This window comes from Cavia porcellus, unplaced genomic scaffold (genome assembly GCF_034190915.1).
Source record: "Cavia porcellus strain 051 isolate PalLab524CR breed Dunkin Hartley unplaced genomic scaffold, mCavPor4.1 scaffold_33, whole genome shotgun sequence".
NCBI lineage: Eukaryota > Metazoa > Chordata > Mammalia > Rodentia > Caviidae > Cavia > Cavia porcellus.
In genome coordinates this window covers 33836941-33857238 of record NW_026947516.1, presented here as the reverse complement: position 1 = coordinate 33857238, position 20298 = coordinate 33836941, and positions in this window count along the sequence as shown.

Sequence of the window (20298 nt, the reverse complement as noted above, 5' to 3'; positions counted from 1 at the left end):
CTTTTCACCTCTTGCAGGTTTTGGCACAAACTCAGTTCTCATTGGGGATAGCCTCCATAGTTTTCTCCCTTTCTTCTGTACCAAAGACTGTCCAGTGGAATCCTAAATTTGAGTTCACGGACAGCCCTTCTCCCAGAAAAACCCCTTTACTTCTTGCAATTGTACCAGTACTGGAAAGATGGTGTCTGGTTTTTTTTTTTTTTTTGCTTATACTTTTTTTGTGTTCAGTGTTCAGCTTATAAATTTAATAAGAAAATTCACTTTCACCCACTATAACTCTTAGCCATCCTCAAATCCATACAGTTGGTTTTTAAAATCTATGAAATCAATTAAAAAGATTACTCAATTTCCCTTTCTTTGTGTGTCTGACAAAATAATGGAACCTGGAATCTATAAAATTCCATTAAAAGTGCATAAATCCCTCCCTGGCTCCCACTAAAAACATTTCCCGCGTTTCTCTTTATCTGGAATATTATTGTTGGCGCTTTTATACCAGGCTGTTAGAAATTTAATGTTAAGTGCTTCATTAATAATGTTTTGTGCTTTATAAATACTTGAAACAGATAAATCTTGACAGTTAACAGAACTTATTTATTTTATTCCTTGTGTTAACATCACAGGGAACAGTTTTAAAACAGTTTTGTTTGTATTTCAAGACATAAAAAGTAGTACTTTACAAACCGTAGCCACAGAAATAGAATTAATTACTGGAAATATAATGGCTTTACAATTTGAAAATAAATGCTTGCTTTTATCAGTAATAGAAGGATGAAAATCACTGCATTGAAAGTACAGGGAAGAGAAAAAATAATCACACATTTTGCTGGAATGATAGGATAAGCTCATGAATGTGTTAACAATAGAATTTGTAAAAAGTACATTACAATAGACAACCTATAATTTTACTTTGTTTATTTGAAAAAATTTTGTGATTCTCATTTTGACAAGTAGTTCAGTTTCCAGTAAAAATAACCTTGACTTGGTTTTCTGTTCAGTTTGGTACTCTGCAAGTTATTATGGTAATTCTTATACAAATGAAAATAGAGTGTCTTCTGATTGTCCCAATAGCTTTCCTTTCCTGATGTGGCTTAGATAAAAAATTTCCCCTCAAAAGCCTCATGTTCAGAGGTGAGGGCTTTTAAAAATTGACTGTTTAGGGCTGGAGATTTAGGTCAGCAGCATAAGTGCTTGCCTGGCAAGTTCTAAGTTGTGAGTTTGATCCTCAGTACCAAAAAAAATTTGATTGGTTCATAGGGTACCATACTCATCTCACTGATGAATTCAGAGCTATATGTGCTGATTAGAGGTGAGGTCTGATCAGAGGGGCAGGTTACTTAGGGAATGACCTGGAAGGATGTATTCCTATTCCTGGTACTGCCCTTCTCTCTCTGCTTCCTGGTTGCTATGAGGTGAGCAGCTTTGCTCTACTAGGCCCTTTCACCATGCCTTTGCTGTCTTTGCCGCCAGCTGACCATGGGCTGGATCCACTGAAACTGTGTCCCAAACTAGTACTCTTCTTCTTTAAATTGCTGGTATCAGATATATTGTCCTAATCACAGAAAAGCTAACTAAAACACTCCTTGAATCTGTTATCTCCTGTCTCCAAACGCACAAAGCATCCAGATGTAACCTTGAGTCTGTTAGAGAACTTAAATGGAACTAGATAAATCTTACTGCAAATTTAAAAATATTTCTGCAATACGTCTGAGCTAAGCATTCTCTAGTTGAACATATTCAGTGAGGGCAGCTCACTCATTCTAGGTGTTCTATTTTAGTTGTGTCCAATTTTTAGACCTTATGTTTTAGTTAGCTTTCTATTAGTGTAACAGATACCCAAGATAATCAACTTATACAGAAAAAGGCTCAGTTTGGTTCTCTCAAATCAGGCTTATTTTAGACATTACATTACATAATGAGTAGAACCCATTGTTTGAGCTTGTTGCAAAACTATATATCATGGTGGAAGCACATGGTGGCAAAAGTTCTCACTTCATAGTTAGGGAGCAAAAGGGCAAAGAAGACAAAACTGGTGTTCCATAGTGCCCTTTGATGGTCTGTACCTAGTGACCTAAAGATATTCCACTAGGCTGCTTAAAGTTTCCGCTCTCTCTCAATAGCACCAAGCTGGTGACCAAGACTTTAGAGATATTTCAGATGCAAACTGTAGTTCCTCCTTCTCCTCCTTTTCTCCTTCCTCTTTTTCCTTCTCCTTTGAGACAGGGCCACATTTTTTATTTCAGATTGGCATGGAACTTACTGTGTAGTACATGCTGACCTTAAATTTATGGCAGTCCTCCTGCCTCTACTTCTAGCCACAACTTTTTATTGAACATAAATTTGCCTCTCTTAACTTTCTAGCTACTGATTTTTAACATGCTGCTGTAATATCACAGTTTGTTTGATCTTTATTCCACATGACATCTAGTCCTTCAGAGTTCAAAGATCAATGTGATGTTTCTCCAAGTTTCTTCACTTTAGGATACACACTGGTGGTTCTGTCTACTTTTTTAATGATCTTCCAAGGACTTACAACTTTGCTGTTCTCCTTGAGACATTAATCCATCCATGTTCTTTAAATGGACTATCTAGAAGTCCAGCATAAAGTTGCAGTATGTTATGAGCACAATTAGACTTCACAATGTACTATACACACACACACACACACACACACACATACACACATACACACACACACACATAGGCTATGTAGGCATATGTAGGCTAACATTTGATTTTTGTGTTTCTACTGTAGAAATTATCTATGGGCTCTGATTGAACTCAAGATTACTGAAAACCTCATCTTTTTCATATGACTTGAAGTGGCCTTTTGTTGTGAACTTTCTAATGGATTTTGTAACTAACTGTAAATTGTACTAATTATCCATTAATATATTTTTATTCTAACTCAATATTTTGGAATTGAAGTATACTATACAATGTATTACTCTAAAATATTATGGCACCTGAAAATTTGAAAACCATACCCTTTTTTAAAATTTTATTTAAGGAGAAAAGAAAAAAAAGTAGAGAAAGGGTACAAGTTATACAGATTTACATATTGTCATCTTAGAAATAATTGTTCAAGTCACAAAATTAAAGCTTGTAAAGTGGACATTCCATCAATGATACTGCAAACAGTTCTGTTCATTGATACAATAAAACTCTGTGATATCATTTTCTATCTTATACACTTAAATATACATGCAGTTATATAGTTTGGAGCACTTTCTTTTCCTCTCTTTTGTACCATGACTATTACACATTTTGGGTTTCATTGCTCCCACGGAAAACCATACCCTTGATATTCACTTGAGAGGGATACTATACTGTTAGAGACCTCACTGTGGCAGAAATCAGTATACTAATCACGTTGGTAGTCATTTGGAAGATTTTGAGTGTTCTAACTGATAATGATAATGTAACAGACAAATCAACAGTATATAACTATTCAACTGATATTACTGGGTGCATGTCATGAATTGTGCCATATAACACATGCAGTGACATACCCTAACTTAGTCACACTCTCTATGTACATGCCATTGTGCTGCTGAATCTGGGCATGGCAGTATGATTTGTTCTGGCCAATGGGATAGCAAGTGTAGTATGAGCCAAAGCTTGAACATGTGTGGATTAGTTTCTATCTTTACTTGCTTCACTTCTAAAATTTTGAACCTCTACTCTATGGTTTGGTTAAGTCTCCACATAATGGCTTATGTGTTAAAGGTTTGGTCACCAGGGCTGAACTATTGCGAGGTGTTGTGGACTTTTGGGAAATATGGTCTTATAGAGGTTCTTTGATTGTTAGAGGTGAACCTTTGTCAAAAATCACTGAACTCTGATTTTCTTTATTTTCTTTTTTTCTTTCACTCCCTCTCTTTTTTCTTTCTTCTTTCTCTTCATGTTTTTGCTTCCAGCTCACAAGGTGAGCTATTTGCTCTACCACATGCTCCTGTTATGAAGATGCTTCCCCAGAGGTTCAAAGCTATGGGGACACTCAATATTGGACAGGAGTCTCCAAAACTGAGACCTAAAATTCTTTTTCTTGATAAAGGAAATTGATAAGTTAATTGCCTTCTGTATTCCATTACAGTGAAGGAAACCTGACTAATCCAGCGTGTGAACAAGTCCATACTAATGTACTGCTGGTATGTGATCTTATCACCCTTGCCACCCCAGAGAATTGTCCAGCACCAGCTGAGAGTTGACTATCAGCTGTCAGGAAAGTGAATGAGTTAATCTCAGATCAACTGGTCTCCTGCCAAATTCATCATTTTACAATTATAGAAGTAAGTACAGATAGGACCAGAAAAAAATTACTCAGCTTGGTGCAATCTAAACTTTCAAGACATTAATCATAAGGTTTACTCACTATTTTTCTCTATTTCTTTCTTTTCTTCTTTCTTTCTTTCATCCTCTCTCTTTCTCTCTCTCTCTCTCTCTCTCTCTCTCTCTCTCTCTCTCTCTCTCTCTCTCTCTCTCTCTCTCTCTCTCTCTCTCTCTCTCTCTCTCTCTCTCTCTCTTTCTGATATTGGGGATTGAACACAGGGCTTTTGCACTGAGTTACATTCCCAGCCTTTTATATTTTTAATTTTGAGACAAGTTCTCACTAAGTTGTTAAGTTGCCCAAGGCTGGCTCAGACTTCCTCAGCCTCTCAGAGAGCTAGAATCACAGGTGTGCACCACCGTACATGGCTCCTACTAAATATTAAGGTCCATGTTTTCAGTGAAAAAGCTCTAGTAGGGAATAAGTTAGACATAGTCCTGGACTTCATGCAAAGTTTTTTTTTTCTTTTTTTAAAAATTTTATTTAAGGAGAAAAAGAAAAAAAAAAACAGAAAAAGGGTACAAGTTATACAGAATCTCAAAAAAAAAACAGTAGGAAATCACTAGCTAACAGATTACATATTGTCATCTTAGAAATAGCTGTTCAAGTTACAAAATTAAAGCATACAAAGTGGACAGTCAAACAGTGAGACTGCAAACAGTTCTGGTCAATGATCCAACAAAACTCAGTAATATGGTTATCTATCTTAAACACTTAAATATACATGCAGTTATATCCTTCAGAGCACTTACACTTAAATATACATGCAGTTATATCCTTTAGAGCACATTCTTTTCCTCTCCTTTGTACAATGACAATTACATATTTTGGGTTTTATTACTCCCACAGTTCTTATTACTTTTTTGAAGAGAATAAAACCAAATGTAACATAAAAAAACAGTCAAATCAAAAGGATGGACATAATATATACTGTAAAAACAAAATACAAAGTGATCAACATTGGTTACCATAATGCCTCTTGCTATCTTAAAAAGAATTGCCTATATCATCAGTTATAATAAAATTGAACAAAGCAGTAAAGAACAAAACCAACAAAACCAAAATATTGGAGACATTACAGGACTTCAAAAGAAGATAATAGTCAAAACAGAATGGGCGTCATAATGAATCTTATTGTCTTCAGAGTTGTTGCCTATACTCTTGAACTTGGTAGTATCAAGCAAGACAGAATAGAGGAAAATCAGTAAAAACAAGATGGTAAGAGCAATACAGGGTTTCAAATCAAGTTAATAGGAAATCAAAGTGAGTTACTATAATATATCCTGCTATTTTTTAATTTTTCCCTTAATTACAAACATAAAAATAAAAAAGTAAATAATAAAAAAGGAGATTGAGATAAAAGAGGACATAACAACAAAACAGCACAGGTCAAAAAATAAGCATTTAAGCAAAATAGTGTTTTACCACCAGATACCCCGACATAAAAGTATTTACCATAGTATCTCTTTCCTTGAAATCTTTGAGTATAACTTCGTATACTATAGCATCAAACATATCAAGACAATGTAAAACCACACAAGAGAATGACAGTATTAAGGGTATTTAGAACCAACTAACAGAAAATGAACAATGGTTTCCATATAAACTCCTTGTCTATAAAAGTTTTTGTTTATATTCTCACATATAATAAAATCCAATAAGATACAACATGTTAAGACCGATGGAGACAGAAGAACAAAAGCTTGATGGAACTGCAAAACAAGATGATATTAAATCAGCACAAGCTATTATGGTGTCTTGTTTTCTCCAAAATAGCTGTTCCTACCATCCAACCTTCTCTGCCTCATTTCTGTTGAGCTCTTTTTCTGTCATTAGTTGTCAGTTTGTCTTCTTCATTTTGCTTTCTGCTCCATTCATTGTGGCCTCTCTGCCACTGTTTCTGGAATCTTGGTATTTTTCTTTTTTTTAGAATGTGCTGCAGTAATCTCTGTAGAGTTGAATTGGTGGTTGCAAATTCCCCTATTTCCTCTTTATCCTGGAAGCACTTTGTTTTTCCATCAATTTCCAGGGACAGTTGTGCAGGATATATCAATCTTGGCTGGAGGTTACTATCTTTCAAAGCTTGAAATATTTCCCGCCATGCTCTTCATGATTTGATGGTTTGTGTCAAGAAGTCTGCTGTAATTCTCATGGGTGTTCCCTTGTAAGTGATCTGTTTCTTGTCTGTGACAGCTTTTAATGTTCTGTTCTTATATTGGATTTCTGGAATTTTGATTATTATATGCCTGGGTGTTGCTCTGTTTGGGTTGTAGGTGGGGTCCTGTATGCCTCATACATCTGAGTATCTTTACCTTTTGCTAAATTAGGGAAATTCTCCTGGATTATTTCTGTGAATAGCTTTTGTAGTTCATTAGTTTGTGTCCCTACTTCTTTTATGTTCTTAATTCTTAAGTTATAGATCCTCTTATCATCTTCAAGTCTTTGTATTATTGCTGTTTGTTTTCTTGTTATTTTTAAGAAGTTTTTCATTTCATGCTCCCACATTACAAATCTGTCCTCCAGTTCAGATAATCTATCCTTAGTTTCTTTCAAGCTGTTATGCCAGCTTTCAATAGAGTTTTTAGTTTCCTGGTAATCTCTTTGAACCTGCTTTACATATTCTATGTTTTCTCTATTTTCTCCATCAAACAATTCTGCCCTTTTTTTCTATTCTTCCATTCCACCATCTGTTTTTTCTTGGGCGGTGCTTAGCATTTCTCTAACTATTCTACTTATATCTTGCTTTATTTCATAAAATACTTCACTTTTGAACTCATTTATGAGGCTCTGGAGATATCACTTTATGTCTATTGGTGCTGTGTCTGATATGCTTGTTTTCTGTCCTCATTCTCCTTTGCATTAACATTTCTTGGATCAGTGTTCTCAGGATTGGGGGCCAAGAATCCTTTCTTGTTGCTCCCTCTTCCCATATTTTTTATTCCTTCCATAGGAAGCCCAGTTTCTTTCTTTGTTGGTTATAGTTTGTTTGAATTGTGCTGGCTAGGTGTTCCCGCCCACTGCAGTGTACTAGGGAGACACAGACCTACTGAAGGCTTCACTGCTAGGGTGCACCTCCAGGTGCTGGGACCTGGTTGGGCTAGGCTACTGGGTCTTATAGTTCCCGGCATCACGCAGGCCAGGGCTCCCTACCAATCCCGCTTGGGAGGGGAATATGTGACTAAAGTCACTTCAGTGTCCTGTTCCAGCTAGTCTACCCAGTCCCAGAATGTCCTCTGTTGAAGCCTCCTAGTCTATGGAAGGGTCCCCATTTCTCTCACTCACTGCAGGTTGATGCAGGGCTCCCGGCAGTCCTGCTCTCAACTCTGTTTGCCTATTCCCAGGCTCAGAGGTTTCGCCTCTCTGTCCCTGTTGTGCTGATTCAGATGCAGCAGAGGCAGCAGGAAATTCAAATCATGGCTTCCAGAGGCGTGGGTTCCAGTTTCAGCACCGAGATTTTATCTGTTCCTGTTATAGCACTGGAATTGCATTTTCAGTTGATTTCTCTCAGCTTAGTTCCTTCCTGGGTTGGCAGGGTATATCACCCCTTGCTTAGGACTCCTCACCCCGCACCGTTCCTGGATTGTGAGCTGGCTTTCTCAGAGAGTCTCCGCAGCTGGTGCTGTCTATCCACCATGTTCTCCCGGAAGTCCACAAAATTATTTCTAATAAGATTTTCTGTGTGGTGAGTTTTTCAATTTTCCGCCTCTGCTCATATCCACTACCTTTTATATGAAACTTTACTCACTTCCATCAGATGCAGATCATTCTTTCTGAGCTTGACTATGTCATCTGCCTTGGTCCTTGAATTGTGGGTAGAAGTGACCAATGTCCCAGTTTTGAGCTAAATTGTTAAGAGACATTGTGTTTGTCCACTCATCCTCATGTGTTTCTGTACCATGAAGAAAAGATTAAAGACACGAAGAGCTTACCTATGTACACTGTGCAGTGTGGCAGCAAGCCGCGGCTCATACCCACCACAGATGAGTCAGCTCTCAGGCAAACTGTAGATGAGTGACAGGAGAAATGATTGTCACTCTATGCCACTGAACATGGAGTGGCTTGTTATACTGAATTTTTAAGGCATTATGTAACATATAAAGTGGCGATTTTAAACATAATGCTAGGTTGAATGTTTTATTTGAAGAAAAAATTACATATCATAGTAAAATGCAGGTTTAATTTGATCTGATGGACATTTAAATGAAGACAAACTAAAATAAAATATGTTCAAGTCCTACTCAGACATTTATAGATGATTTAGTTATTGCAATACCTGTAAACTGCAGTAGGGAAAGCTTCTTATTTTTTTTTTTAGCTCCTACCACTAGAAAGCACTGTTGGTACTATTACTGTTATCAAGGTTGTTCGTGGGAACCAGTGGTACTAGTTATCTTTTCTGTTTCCTTTTTATTATGCCAAAGGTGGGAAATGATCAGTGTTAAAAGTTTGTGAATTGAAGCACCATTTCTGTTAAAGGTATATGCAGTTAGTACAGCATTTCTTAAACATAAAAAAGGTTTTAGTACTCAATTGAGTTATGTCCAAGAATAATCTTGAAGATAGTGTGGCTTATATATTGGGTGGACAGCCTTCTTTCTATGCAAGTTACAAAAACAGATTGATCTAATATTGCCTATTTTTAACACATGCCCTGCCATTTCCTAAATGTGAGAAGGTGTTTATTTCAAATTTGTAATTCATCAAGGTCTGATATTTTTGAAAATCCAAATAAAAGTGAATTCATAGATTATCACTGTATCACAAAATTGTTATAGAAGTTTTTATTTCCATCCTCTTTCTTTTTCTGCTTAATTTTGTTGTGGACAGCAGCACTGCAAGTACATCTCAGGATCAGCCTGCAGACTGTACTGAGTTACACTGTGCTATTTTGGAGGGGAGAGGATGTTGGGGGGCATAATCTGTTTTATTTTCCTCCTATCAAAAGTACAGCCACCTTATTGTTTCAGAGAAGCAGAAAGTGGTAAACATGAAGGTATCATTTTATAGAGAATATCATTGATGTATGTAATAATATTCAGTGACAAGCAATACGAAATTATGTGATCAACACCATCTTCTGCCAATCAATATGACTGTCAGTTTTTACTATGGTAATACGTAAAGGAAATTCAGTATATACCAAACACCTACCTTGTCCAAGACCCTGTCCTAAAACCTAAGAATGCATCACTCTACAAAACAGGCAAGACTTGGTCCTTGCACATCTCATGGGATAATGGTCCCCAAAATATAAAATCAGAATTGGATGGGCCCTGTGCATTTTCTTTACTGCTGTTAGAACAAATGTCTGATAACCTCATTAACTTTATCATAATTAATTATTTGTTTCTTTCTTTGAAGAAAAATTAAAACCTAGCTTAGATTTACATTTATTTCCTGACCTACAAGTATGATTTTGGGGTAGTCATTCATTCTTTTCAGAACAGAATCTTAAAAGAATTAAAATTTACAATGTGATGGTGTCTCTGATCAAATCTTTCATTTTATATTAATATGCCAAAATAACATAACATGATCCTTCAGGAAAAATGAGAAATGAAAAGAGAAGGATTATTGCCCTGCAGAAATACATGTCTGAAAATAGAAATTACACAACAGGAAATTTGGATTACCATATTAAATATGTAAACATTCACCACAATAATTATGCATTAATATAAATCTATATTGTAGATCTTGGAGAATATATTTATAAAATAAATTAGCTATGGAGTTGCTAGTGAATAATAATTTGTAAAGTAAATGGAAACACATTATTTTCAATCATTAACAGTATGGCTAAACATTATTCAAATCCCAGATTTAATTTTTACAAACAAATTTACATGTTGGACTTTCATTCCGTGTAATTTGAAGTAAGTGCTAACTATTCTATGTTCAAATTTCTCACATGCAAAATAGTATCTGTCATACTAGGTTGTTACAGAGGTTAATATAATATTTTATATAACAAACCCAGCATTGTGCCTGGCACATAGTCAGTGATTATGAAAAGAAATCAAACTACTGAATGGATCTAAATTTTAATACTTGATTTTGAACATTTGGGATGACATTAGAACTAAGTTCTTCTGCAGTTTGTCTGGATGTCAAGTGAACCAATGTGACAATTTTTACATTCCTATAGGACTTTCTGTTTGGATTTATTAATATGCTCAGTTCAATAGACACAGCCTTAAAAGCTCTTAAATTTTGTTTCTATCAAATATTAGTAACAGTTTTCTCAGAAGTTAACAAAACAGTGGGTTCAAAGCACACAGTGGAAGATAGCAGAGTTCTAAGAAACAAATTCTAAAGGTCATGGGTAATTGGTTAGAGAAAACAGACTTCTTTCCCTCCTTGTCTTCAGAGCAGAATGTTCTCTGGAGACATTTCTTCCTAACCCGTTCAGCTATTTCCTGCCCCTTTATAGCTACAATCTGCTACTTCAGACACAGCTAAACAGGGTCACCTTGATACCAACAAAACTCGTTGGCTGAAGCGTCTACAGCCTAGAAGAGACTGTTCCTTTCTTGGCACTAAAATAACTTGATGAGCTTCCCTCTTTTGAAATGTTCTATGGTCAAGCCTCATTTCTGAAGAGGCCGGAACGTTAAAAGGTCCATCTTCTACCACAGGGCTCTGAGAACAGAATTGTGCTTATTTTAACAAAAGTTTACTGGTTGCTATTAGATACACAGTGGAATAAAACTTGCATCATTGGATAAACAGGTGGAATATTACTGTGCTGTATGTGAAGTATCATATCTACTTCAATTATTTTAACAATTTAAAAATAAATACACATTTTATTTTAACAGTGGAAAGTTTTACTGTTTTTTTAATCCATGAAATACTTCACTTTAAGTTTTGTTCCTTTTTCTTTTCCAATTGATAAAAATTATATATTTATTTTGTGCAATATAATTATTGAAATATTATACGTTATGGAGTTTTTCTGTCAAGTTAATTAACATATGCATGACTTCACATATTTATCAGAAATGGCCTTGTTATCTCACTTTGATGACGTAATTTTGTGCTATATTTTTTCATCATAAAAATGCATGTGAATAAAAATTATGTTTAATTTCCACTATAAGTACTTAAAATGGGTATATAGGAATAGAGAAATTTTCTAAAGTTCCCTTAACTTTTTCTGAATTAAATAATTTTTTTTTTTTGCAGTACTGGGGATTGAACTCATGACCTCGCTCTTGCCAGGCAGGCACTTATGCCACTGAGCTAAATCCCCAGCCCAAATATAAAATAATCTTATATCATTGAAAATAAGTTTTGTAATAATATTATCTAACAATATAGAATAATATATTATTCCTTTAGATAGTTCTCCAATTTTTTGAAAGCTAAAATCAGGAAACTACCTGTCATGTTAAAGCATTTGTTACCTATGCATTAACTAATTAATTTCCCCCAAATCAAAACTAATGTTTCTAATTATTCTGCCTGTGGCACCACAGAGAGTTTCATTCTTTGGGGGAATTCATACTAAGAGTGTTTAAGATGGAGGCGAAGTAAAGTAAGTGGCTGTTGTAGTCAGGGGTTGTACACAGAGAACAATTCAGATCAGGACATGGAGTTTATAATATTTTTATAATGGTCACCGGAAGTTAACACAGGAGAATGCAGGAAATCTATCTGCAACACCAATGACATAGATTGTTTAGTCAAGAGTCTAAATCCCACAGCAATGTCCCACATGAATCAAGATAAAAACCCAGAGCTCAGGACGCCTCCATAAGTCCAAATGGAGGTCCAGAGCCCACAAGAAGGACTCATGCCAGTCTCTTTTACGGATTCATGCCAGGAAGACCCAAGGGTCAGCGGTGGAAGCCAGAAAGTCTATGCCAGCAGGATGAAGGAGCTGTGCTAGTGGGATGAGGGTTCTACACTGGAGCTGAGAAATCACACTCACAACAAAGACCAGGGCTATCCTGAAAGGCACCACAGCTGTCCTCAGTGACACAGAGGCCCCGAGCTCCTCCGATGACAAGCACAGTCGGGTACCTGCCAGGAAGCAGCGTGACGAGTTCGTCCTGGAGACCAGGCAGCACATATCTTCCCCTCTGGAGCCAGGAAGCAATGCTCGATGTGAAGACCAAAGCTTCTCCAGGAGAACCAACAGCTCAGATAGCAACTCGTAGGAGAACCCACAATGCCTCTTTCATGCCTCAATCCCTCCCAACACCTCTCTTCTTCTCCACCTATTTATCCTGGCAACCCTCCTCAGGTGGAGCATCTTCTCTCAATGCATGCTGATGTAATCCAGCTGGCATTAAGTTGACCACTAGTTATCAAACCATAACAGTGGCAGAAGTGAATTTCTGCTAAGACAGGCAGGAAAGGGATCAGTATAATCAATTTTAGGTAAAGTACATATCGAAGTTGAGAATCTGGAAATCAACTTTCTTAAAGTTCTTTTTGCCCATATGCCCTTTTGAAAGACTTCATGTATTTCCAGTCCCAAACTTCTTTGGGTGATATACCCCGTGCAACCAAGTCTTAATGATTTTTTAATTTATACTTGTAATATTTGTACTCAAAATTACCATAAAAAATTCAGACAATGTAGAAGTATTCAGAGTAAAAAATAACAATCCCCCTTCACCTCCCCTCAACCATATAAGAATTGGCTTTATATGAATTTGCTGTGTAACCTCATAGACATTTTGGTTGTAGTCTCATAGGAACAAGGGAGTGTTTCATTTAACAAGGTAGATGTGCAAGTTCTGTTCAGTCGCCCTTAAAGGTATGTGTGGAGAGTTCCTTTTTATTCTATCATATCTCTATGGGAATCTGTCTTAGGTTGATTGGCCTAGAAACAGTCCTTGAGATGAGGATTCATGTAAAATTGATTTATTAAGGAACTATTCTGGGGAAAACTGATAAGGTATTGAGGAAAGTAGGGCAAAGAAAAGTATGAAACTAAACATAAAATATAACACTTTTTAAAATAAATGATGTACCTGGGAGCTATTTCTATCCCTTTACATGTCTTTCTGTCTTAGTATTCTAAATAACTACACAGTTTTCCAGTATTGCACGATATCAATGTGTCATGATTTATTTCATCTTTATTGATGTTTCTTTTATTATTCTTAAGTTTATTGGTACAATTCAGATATGCATAATGATAACATTATGTATTTGTTGTGTTTTCTTTTGTTCATGTGATATCTCATTTTAAATTTTCTTCATTTTTCTTTCTAAATTGATCACATTCATCATAGGGAATTTATGCCTGAACAGATATTCTGATTTCTCTTTTTGTTTTCCAAATCCTTTCCTCTATCTTCAACACCTGTTCTTTTCCTAATTACAAAGCTTTGTAAGTTTCATTTCAATTTTATCCTTCCTTTATAGGTATTTCTCCTTTCTTTGTTTCTCCCTCCCCTTCCATAATTCCCCTTTCTTTTGAACAATTTTTAGGTAGATTACATATTTTCAATTTTGGAATCCAAAAAAATTAATATATCTTTGGTGACATATTATTATTATATTTGAATTTCTGGGTCCAATTTACTTAAAATTTTGATAATTGCTTCTAAATAGCTCTTTAAAAAAAGATGTTGTACCACTCCACATGTACAAATCCCCTGCCCTTTAACATTTGAAAGCTATTAACAGAAATATTTGCAATAGTTTAAGAAAAGTGACATTATACCAGGAGTCAAATATGCATGCTCATTATTAATAGTAAGGTTATAGATCTCTCTCCACACACTTGTTGGCCATTTGAATTTATTTTGTAAGAACAGATGTTAATGCCCTTACTTATTTTTGGTTGTATGTTTTCATTTTATTAGTTTTTTGAATTTAAAAAATATTATGGATTACTATTTGTTGTCTGATGTACATCTTGAAAATATTTTCTCTTAGTGGTTTGCTCATATTTTAATTCAGTTTATACTCTTGTTAGTGATATAGAGATTTTCAAATCTTATATACCAAATTTCTTTAAGCATTTTTTGTGCTTTCTGCATTCACCCTCTTGGATAAGAAGCTCTGCTTTATCAAGCATATGAAAATATTTTATTATATTTTCCTTTGGTACATTTTTTTTGGTACTGGAAATTGAACTCATGACCTCACACTTGCCAGGCAGGTTCTTATGCCACTGAGCTAAATTCCCAGCCTTTCTTTAGTACTTTTATAGTCTTTAAATTTTCAAAGTATTTCACCGATTTGGATTATATTTTTTTACTTTGTGTGAAGGATAGCATATTACTTTATTTTTCCTAAATTACAGATATTTGAAATATCATTTGTAGAAGATTTCACTTCTCTGATTTAAAATATTGTCTTCATATCAAAAAATTTTCCATGTGTAGTGGGTTTGTGCCCTACCCTGTTTCAGGATCTATGGTTTTTTTCTCATGTCAAAGTCACATTGTCTTAATTTTCTGTTGTATGTTTTGTATTTATGGAACACATTTCTAAATGTATTCTTTTAAAGTTTTGTAGTTTTTCTTCCTAATAAATTTTAGAATAGAAGTTTTTTGAAAACTGTATAATTCATTTTATATTTAGGTTTATTTTAGAAGAAATGATCTTTTCAGAGTGCTGAGTTTTACATTCAAGCACATGCTACCTAGATTTACTTGTTCAAATGTTTTTTAGTGAAGGTGTAAAATTTTCTCTGTCAAAATCTTATATATTTTGTTTTGGTTTATAATAGGATTTTTATAGATATGTATATATATTTGCATTATATTTCCTAATTTATTATATTAATATATTAGAAATACAATGTTTTTGTGTAATCTCATTTTCTGGCAGAAATTTTAAAATTTATTTTAATTTTTTATCATTTAATTTTCAGAAAGAAAAATATTCAATGAAAATTGTGGCTATTTTGTTTTCTGTTTTTTTTTTTTTTTGTATTCATACGTTATGCTTCTCTTCTACCAAAACTGACAATTTGATGTTAAATTGTAGTGCTTGTAGAGTCTATTGTTTTCTTCTAGTTCTCAACAGATCAGAGTTTTTAATGTTTTTTCTTAAGTCTGAAATGTTTTTATAGGTTTAAGAAAGTCTTGTATTTCTTAGTATCTGTTACAGTTCAGATTTAAAAGTCTCAAAAAGTATCACATTTAGCAGTGGGCCTTCAAAAGAATTATTAATTAGTTCCTGTCTCTGCTTCCTGGGTACATTAGATTAACTGCTTTCTTCCTTACAATGTCTTCACACCAGGCACTTTCTGTTTTGGAATCTGTTAATCCCATGAACCCACTGAAACTTTCAGGCAAAATAAACTCCTCTGCGTTAAATTGTTGGTGTTGGATATTTTGGTTCAGTGACAAGAAAGTGAAGTCCTACAAAATGTAATTTTCTAAAAAGAGGAATATTTGTTGAGTTTTATCATATTTCAGCATCAAATAATGACCATAATGCCTTTCCTCCTTTTTTCTATTTATACTACATATACTACATTTCATTCTTACACTTTCTAATGTTGAATCATTTTGTTCTTGGCATAAATTTTGTAGAATCTTAATATGTTATTATTTAATACATTGTTTTGAGACTATTTTACCTAAGTTTTCACACCTATTTTGATTGATGGTCTTTCTGTGAAGTGTGTGTTTATGTGAGTGTGTGTATGTGTGAGAAAAAGAAAGATAGAGAAAGGAGAAAGGAGAAAGATAGGCAATTTCCTGCTTGAATTGATGCTTGCCTTATACTATGCTTTTAAAATCAACTGGGAAATTTTCTGCTATTACTATGTTGAAGACATTTTTAACCTCTTAAAAGCTATGTTGATTGTTATTTAGCTCAGTTATAATAATCTTGTTTTTTGAGTTTCTTAGTTTACAGTTGGTTAAAGGTCTAAATTAAAGTGTGAATAAAGGTTGTTGAAAGGAAGGTCCTGGAAGAGATAAATAGATAGAGAAACACTGATACCAACAAGAAATGACCCCAAATGTCATCAATTTTTGGACATGCAAGAGACAACAAAAATATAGTAAGAGCAAAACCAGAAATGAGCCACAATTTTGAGCTATCTGGCGTAAGGTTAATTACTTCCCACAGTGTAATAATATCTAATAGTTTTCTATATTGTATATTAACATTTTCAAATATTCATAATTATGGCTCCAAATTACAAGGGAACCTTGTGGGCACTAAGAAGAACATTTAAAGGTTTTACTTTAAAATGTTCATAATTCAATAAAGGATGTGTTTTTTTATGGAACCATGTTAATCTAGCTGGGTTTTTAATTTTAAATTTACATAGGGCAACTCACACAAGACCTCTTCTTTCTCCCTCGGACAGAAGCTTTTTTTCCTCTCAATAAATATATTCTGCTCTTAATTTCTGTTGTTCCTAAAATTCATTCTTTGATTTTTTTAGAGAATACGAACTCATCCCAGACATCTAGTAGGTTGGGGCTTTCTTTCCCCTATATCATTTGGAGATCTTCCACCAAAATCATTGGATGCACACACTGGTAACTCAATATTAAAGCCTTTTACTCCTTTGGAATGCCTTCTTAACCACTGGAAGTTGGTAATACAAGTTGAAAAGAGCCATTTAATATTTCCCTGCATGTGCGCATTTCCTACTTACCCCCTAGAGCCAAAATGGAATGCAGGGGGAAGTATTAATTATGATGCTATTTTACAACTAGAGGTATACTGTGTAAAAGATGGAAAATGGTCAGAATTGCCTTATGTTCAAACATTTTATATTAAGAAATCATTCTTATTTATGCCCAAGGTTGAATTATAATTCATATGAGACTACCCCCATTTATATGTCTCTTTCAGTGACTTAAAACAAATCAAGTTAGAACTAGAAAAATTTTCAGATGACCCTGATAAGTACATCTATGTCTTTAGAGGATTTACATAGATTTACAAGCTAGGCTGGAAAAATGTAATGTTAATCTTAAATCAAACATTGACTTCTAATGAGAGACAAGCAGCATTACAAGCTGCTTATTATATTTGGGGATGAAATCATATTGTTTATTTTAGACAGTCAGAAGACTGACAGCCAAGGGAACCACCGGTTCCCACTGGGGCACAAGCAGCTCCCACCCAAGACCCCTGCTGGCCTAGGAACCAGACATCAGACTGAAACAGGAGACATTTTAAAGTGTGCTTTTGAAGATCTAAGGACAAAAACCAAACCTTCTAGTTATTTTTCAGGAGAAAGAAGAAAACCTCTCTGACTTCTTAGATCATTTAGCATAGGCACTGATGAAACATACTTCTCTAGATCCTGATTCAGTAGAAGGACAGATTTTGCTTAAAGACGTGTTTATTATCCAGTCTACCACAGATAATAGAAAAAAGTTACAAAGTATGGCTTTTGCTCCAGATAGTTCATTTGATACTTTAATAAAAACTGCATCCTTGGTATTCTATAATCGGGATTGGGAGAAAGCCAAAGAGAGAAAACGGAGATCAAGAAGTGACTGCCTTTGTTGTGGCCTTAAAAAAACAGACCTAAATTCTGATTCTTGGGGCTCCAAGAAGAGCTCAATGACTAGGCTCAGTGGCTACTACTGTGGAAAGCCAGGCCACCTTAACAGGGACTGTGTTAAGAGGCTCCCCAAACCATGTACTGACTGCAAAGGCTGCCATTGGAAGGAGACTCCACTCTGAGGCAGAGGCCCCAGAGCTGAGATTCATCTTCCCATGCGGTCCAGCAAGACTAATGGGCCTCGGTGCCTCTAGCCAGACTGTCATTTCTATCTGTGATCACCACAGGAGAACCCTGCATTACAGTACATATTGTTGAGAATTTTTCACTAGTTAAAATAATATATTGATCTGATTTTCATACATCATCAAAAACTTAGAGATAATTTATAACTAAATGTAGAGGGATTTATGAAAAATGTCAGACTCTATCAATAAAGGGACCTAAGAGCCAGTGGATTATAATTGCTATGCCTCAAAAATAATTTCTAAACTCACCTGTCAGTTCTAATGCTTATGCTTTGGTTTTACATTCATTTGTATACATACTTTGATTATACATACTTTTATTAAATTTGTTCTTGCCTAAAGGAGTCCAAGCTCCAAGTAATCATACAGATGAAACCAATAATAAATATACTTGATTCCTTTTAGCATGAGATCTTGTCCAGAGAAAAATTTTTCCTGTTGAGTCTATAATTGGCCCAGGCATACTTAATTGTTTCTTTGGCTTTGTCTCCTCCATACTGAAAGCTGTATGCTCACCCAAGAAGAAATGCCCGGTGTCTACAGAGGGCCTTTTGACAGAAACCTCTGTAGAGTATCTCTGAATGCTGATCAACAACTACAACCTCCTTCAACTTGAAGAAGACAAATCAGTCATCATTCATTTCTCTCTCACACTAGTTCTGGGTACTTCTTCAGTAGGGGGAATGTTATAGACAGCTAAGTTAGATAAAAATATTATAGGCAGTCAGACAGGGCTGGCTAGGCTCTTGCAGGATCCAGTGCAGAAGACCAGATACCTTGAAACTGTGGAGGAAGCAAACACTTTCTGCTGTGGGCCATATCGCAAGACAAAAGAAAACAAATGCAGCCACACCCTAAGAATAAACATCAGGGACTGATATTCTAACTAGATATCCATTATCTTGAGGAAGCCAGGAGCCACTAAATCAACTCCCTACAGGCAAAGGCTCTGTTCTGTATTCATACTCACTTGCCACATGACAGGTTTCCTCATTTGCTCCCAATTTAATGAATTTAACCTGAGCAATTACACTCCAAACGTTATTCGTTGACCGTCCTGTCCCATGTCATACCCACCTACCTTTTGAGTTCCCATTTTTCCCCACTTTGGTCCCGCCTCACCGTGTGTGTGTGTGTGTGTGTGTGTGTGTGTGTGTGTGTGTGTTGTGTGTGTGTGTTCTTTTTTGAGACAAGGTCTCACTATGCAGTTCAGGCTGGCCTTGAGCTCACTTTGTAGCCCAGGCTGGTCTCAAACTTGCAAGGATCCTCCTGCCTCAGCATCCCAAATGCTGGGATTACAGGGCTGTGCCACCACACCTGGCTTGTGGTTTTGCTCTATAAAAATTCCTACAAAAGGTAGGGTCCTTGGCAATCTGCTCAGGACTCCTTTTATTTCTCTCTCGGATAGAAGCTTTGCTTCTCTCAATAAATATATCTGGCTCTTAAAAATTTTTTACATAGAACCTTTATCAGAGATCTCTTGAGCTTATACTTACATTGGAGAAAAACATGATTTTCCTTCTCAGGATTCTGGTCTAAGGGTAGGGGATGAGGATAGAGGGTTGGTGTGTTTTAAAAGCTTCCCAGATTATCATAGTGTAGAACCAAGGTTAAAAACACAGTCTCTTTTTCAATTAGAAAAGTTTGAATTCATACAAGAACATAATGGTGTTTATATATTAAAGTAAAATAGAATTCCTTCCTGAAAACAATCTCCAAATTTTAGTTTAAGGAAAACATCTTTAAGATAAAAAAATCTAATTAAACATTCAACTAGAAATTGATGTGTCGAGAGACTACTCTAAATAAGCTCTGCATCACCTTAGATGTTTCAAAAAATTTTAACACATAGTTTCTATGAGGAGTAAAGATATTTTACAACATCTGGAACTTAGTAGGTGTTCATGAAATGTTTGGTCAAAAGAAGTTACAAAGGATATAAACTATGACTGAAATAAATTAGTTTTCAAATACAAGTTCTGAATTTCCATATGTATTTTGAGGAATATCTCACACTGGAAGTTTTCTGGTATTGTTATATTTTGTACATGGAGGTAAAGATGCTGTGAAAAAAATTCTTTATCTTAAATTACTTCTGAGATACATTTTGGGATCCTATGAAACACATTGGGAATACAAAGTCTGGTGATTGGGGGGGGACTGGGAATTGATCCCAAGGCTTCTTACAAGTCAAGCAAATGTTCTATGACAGAGCTACTCCCTTGTCCAATATTCAAATTTTAATTGAAATAATTAACTTTGAAAATTCA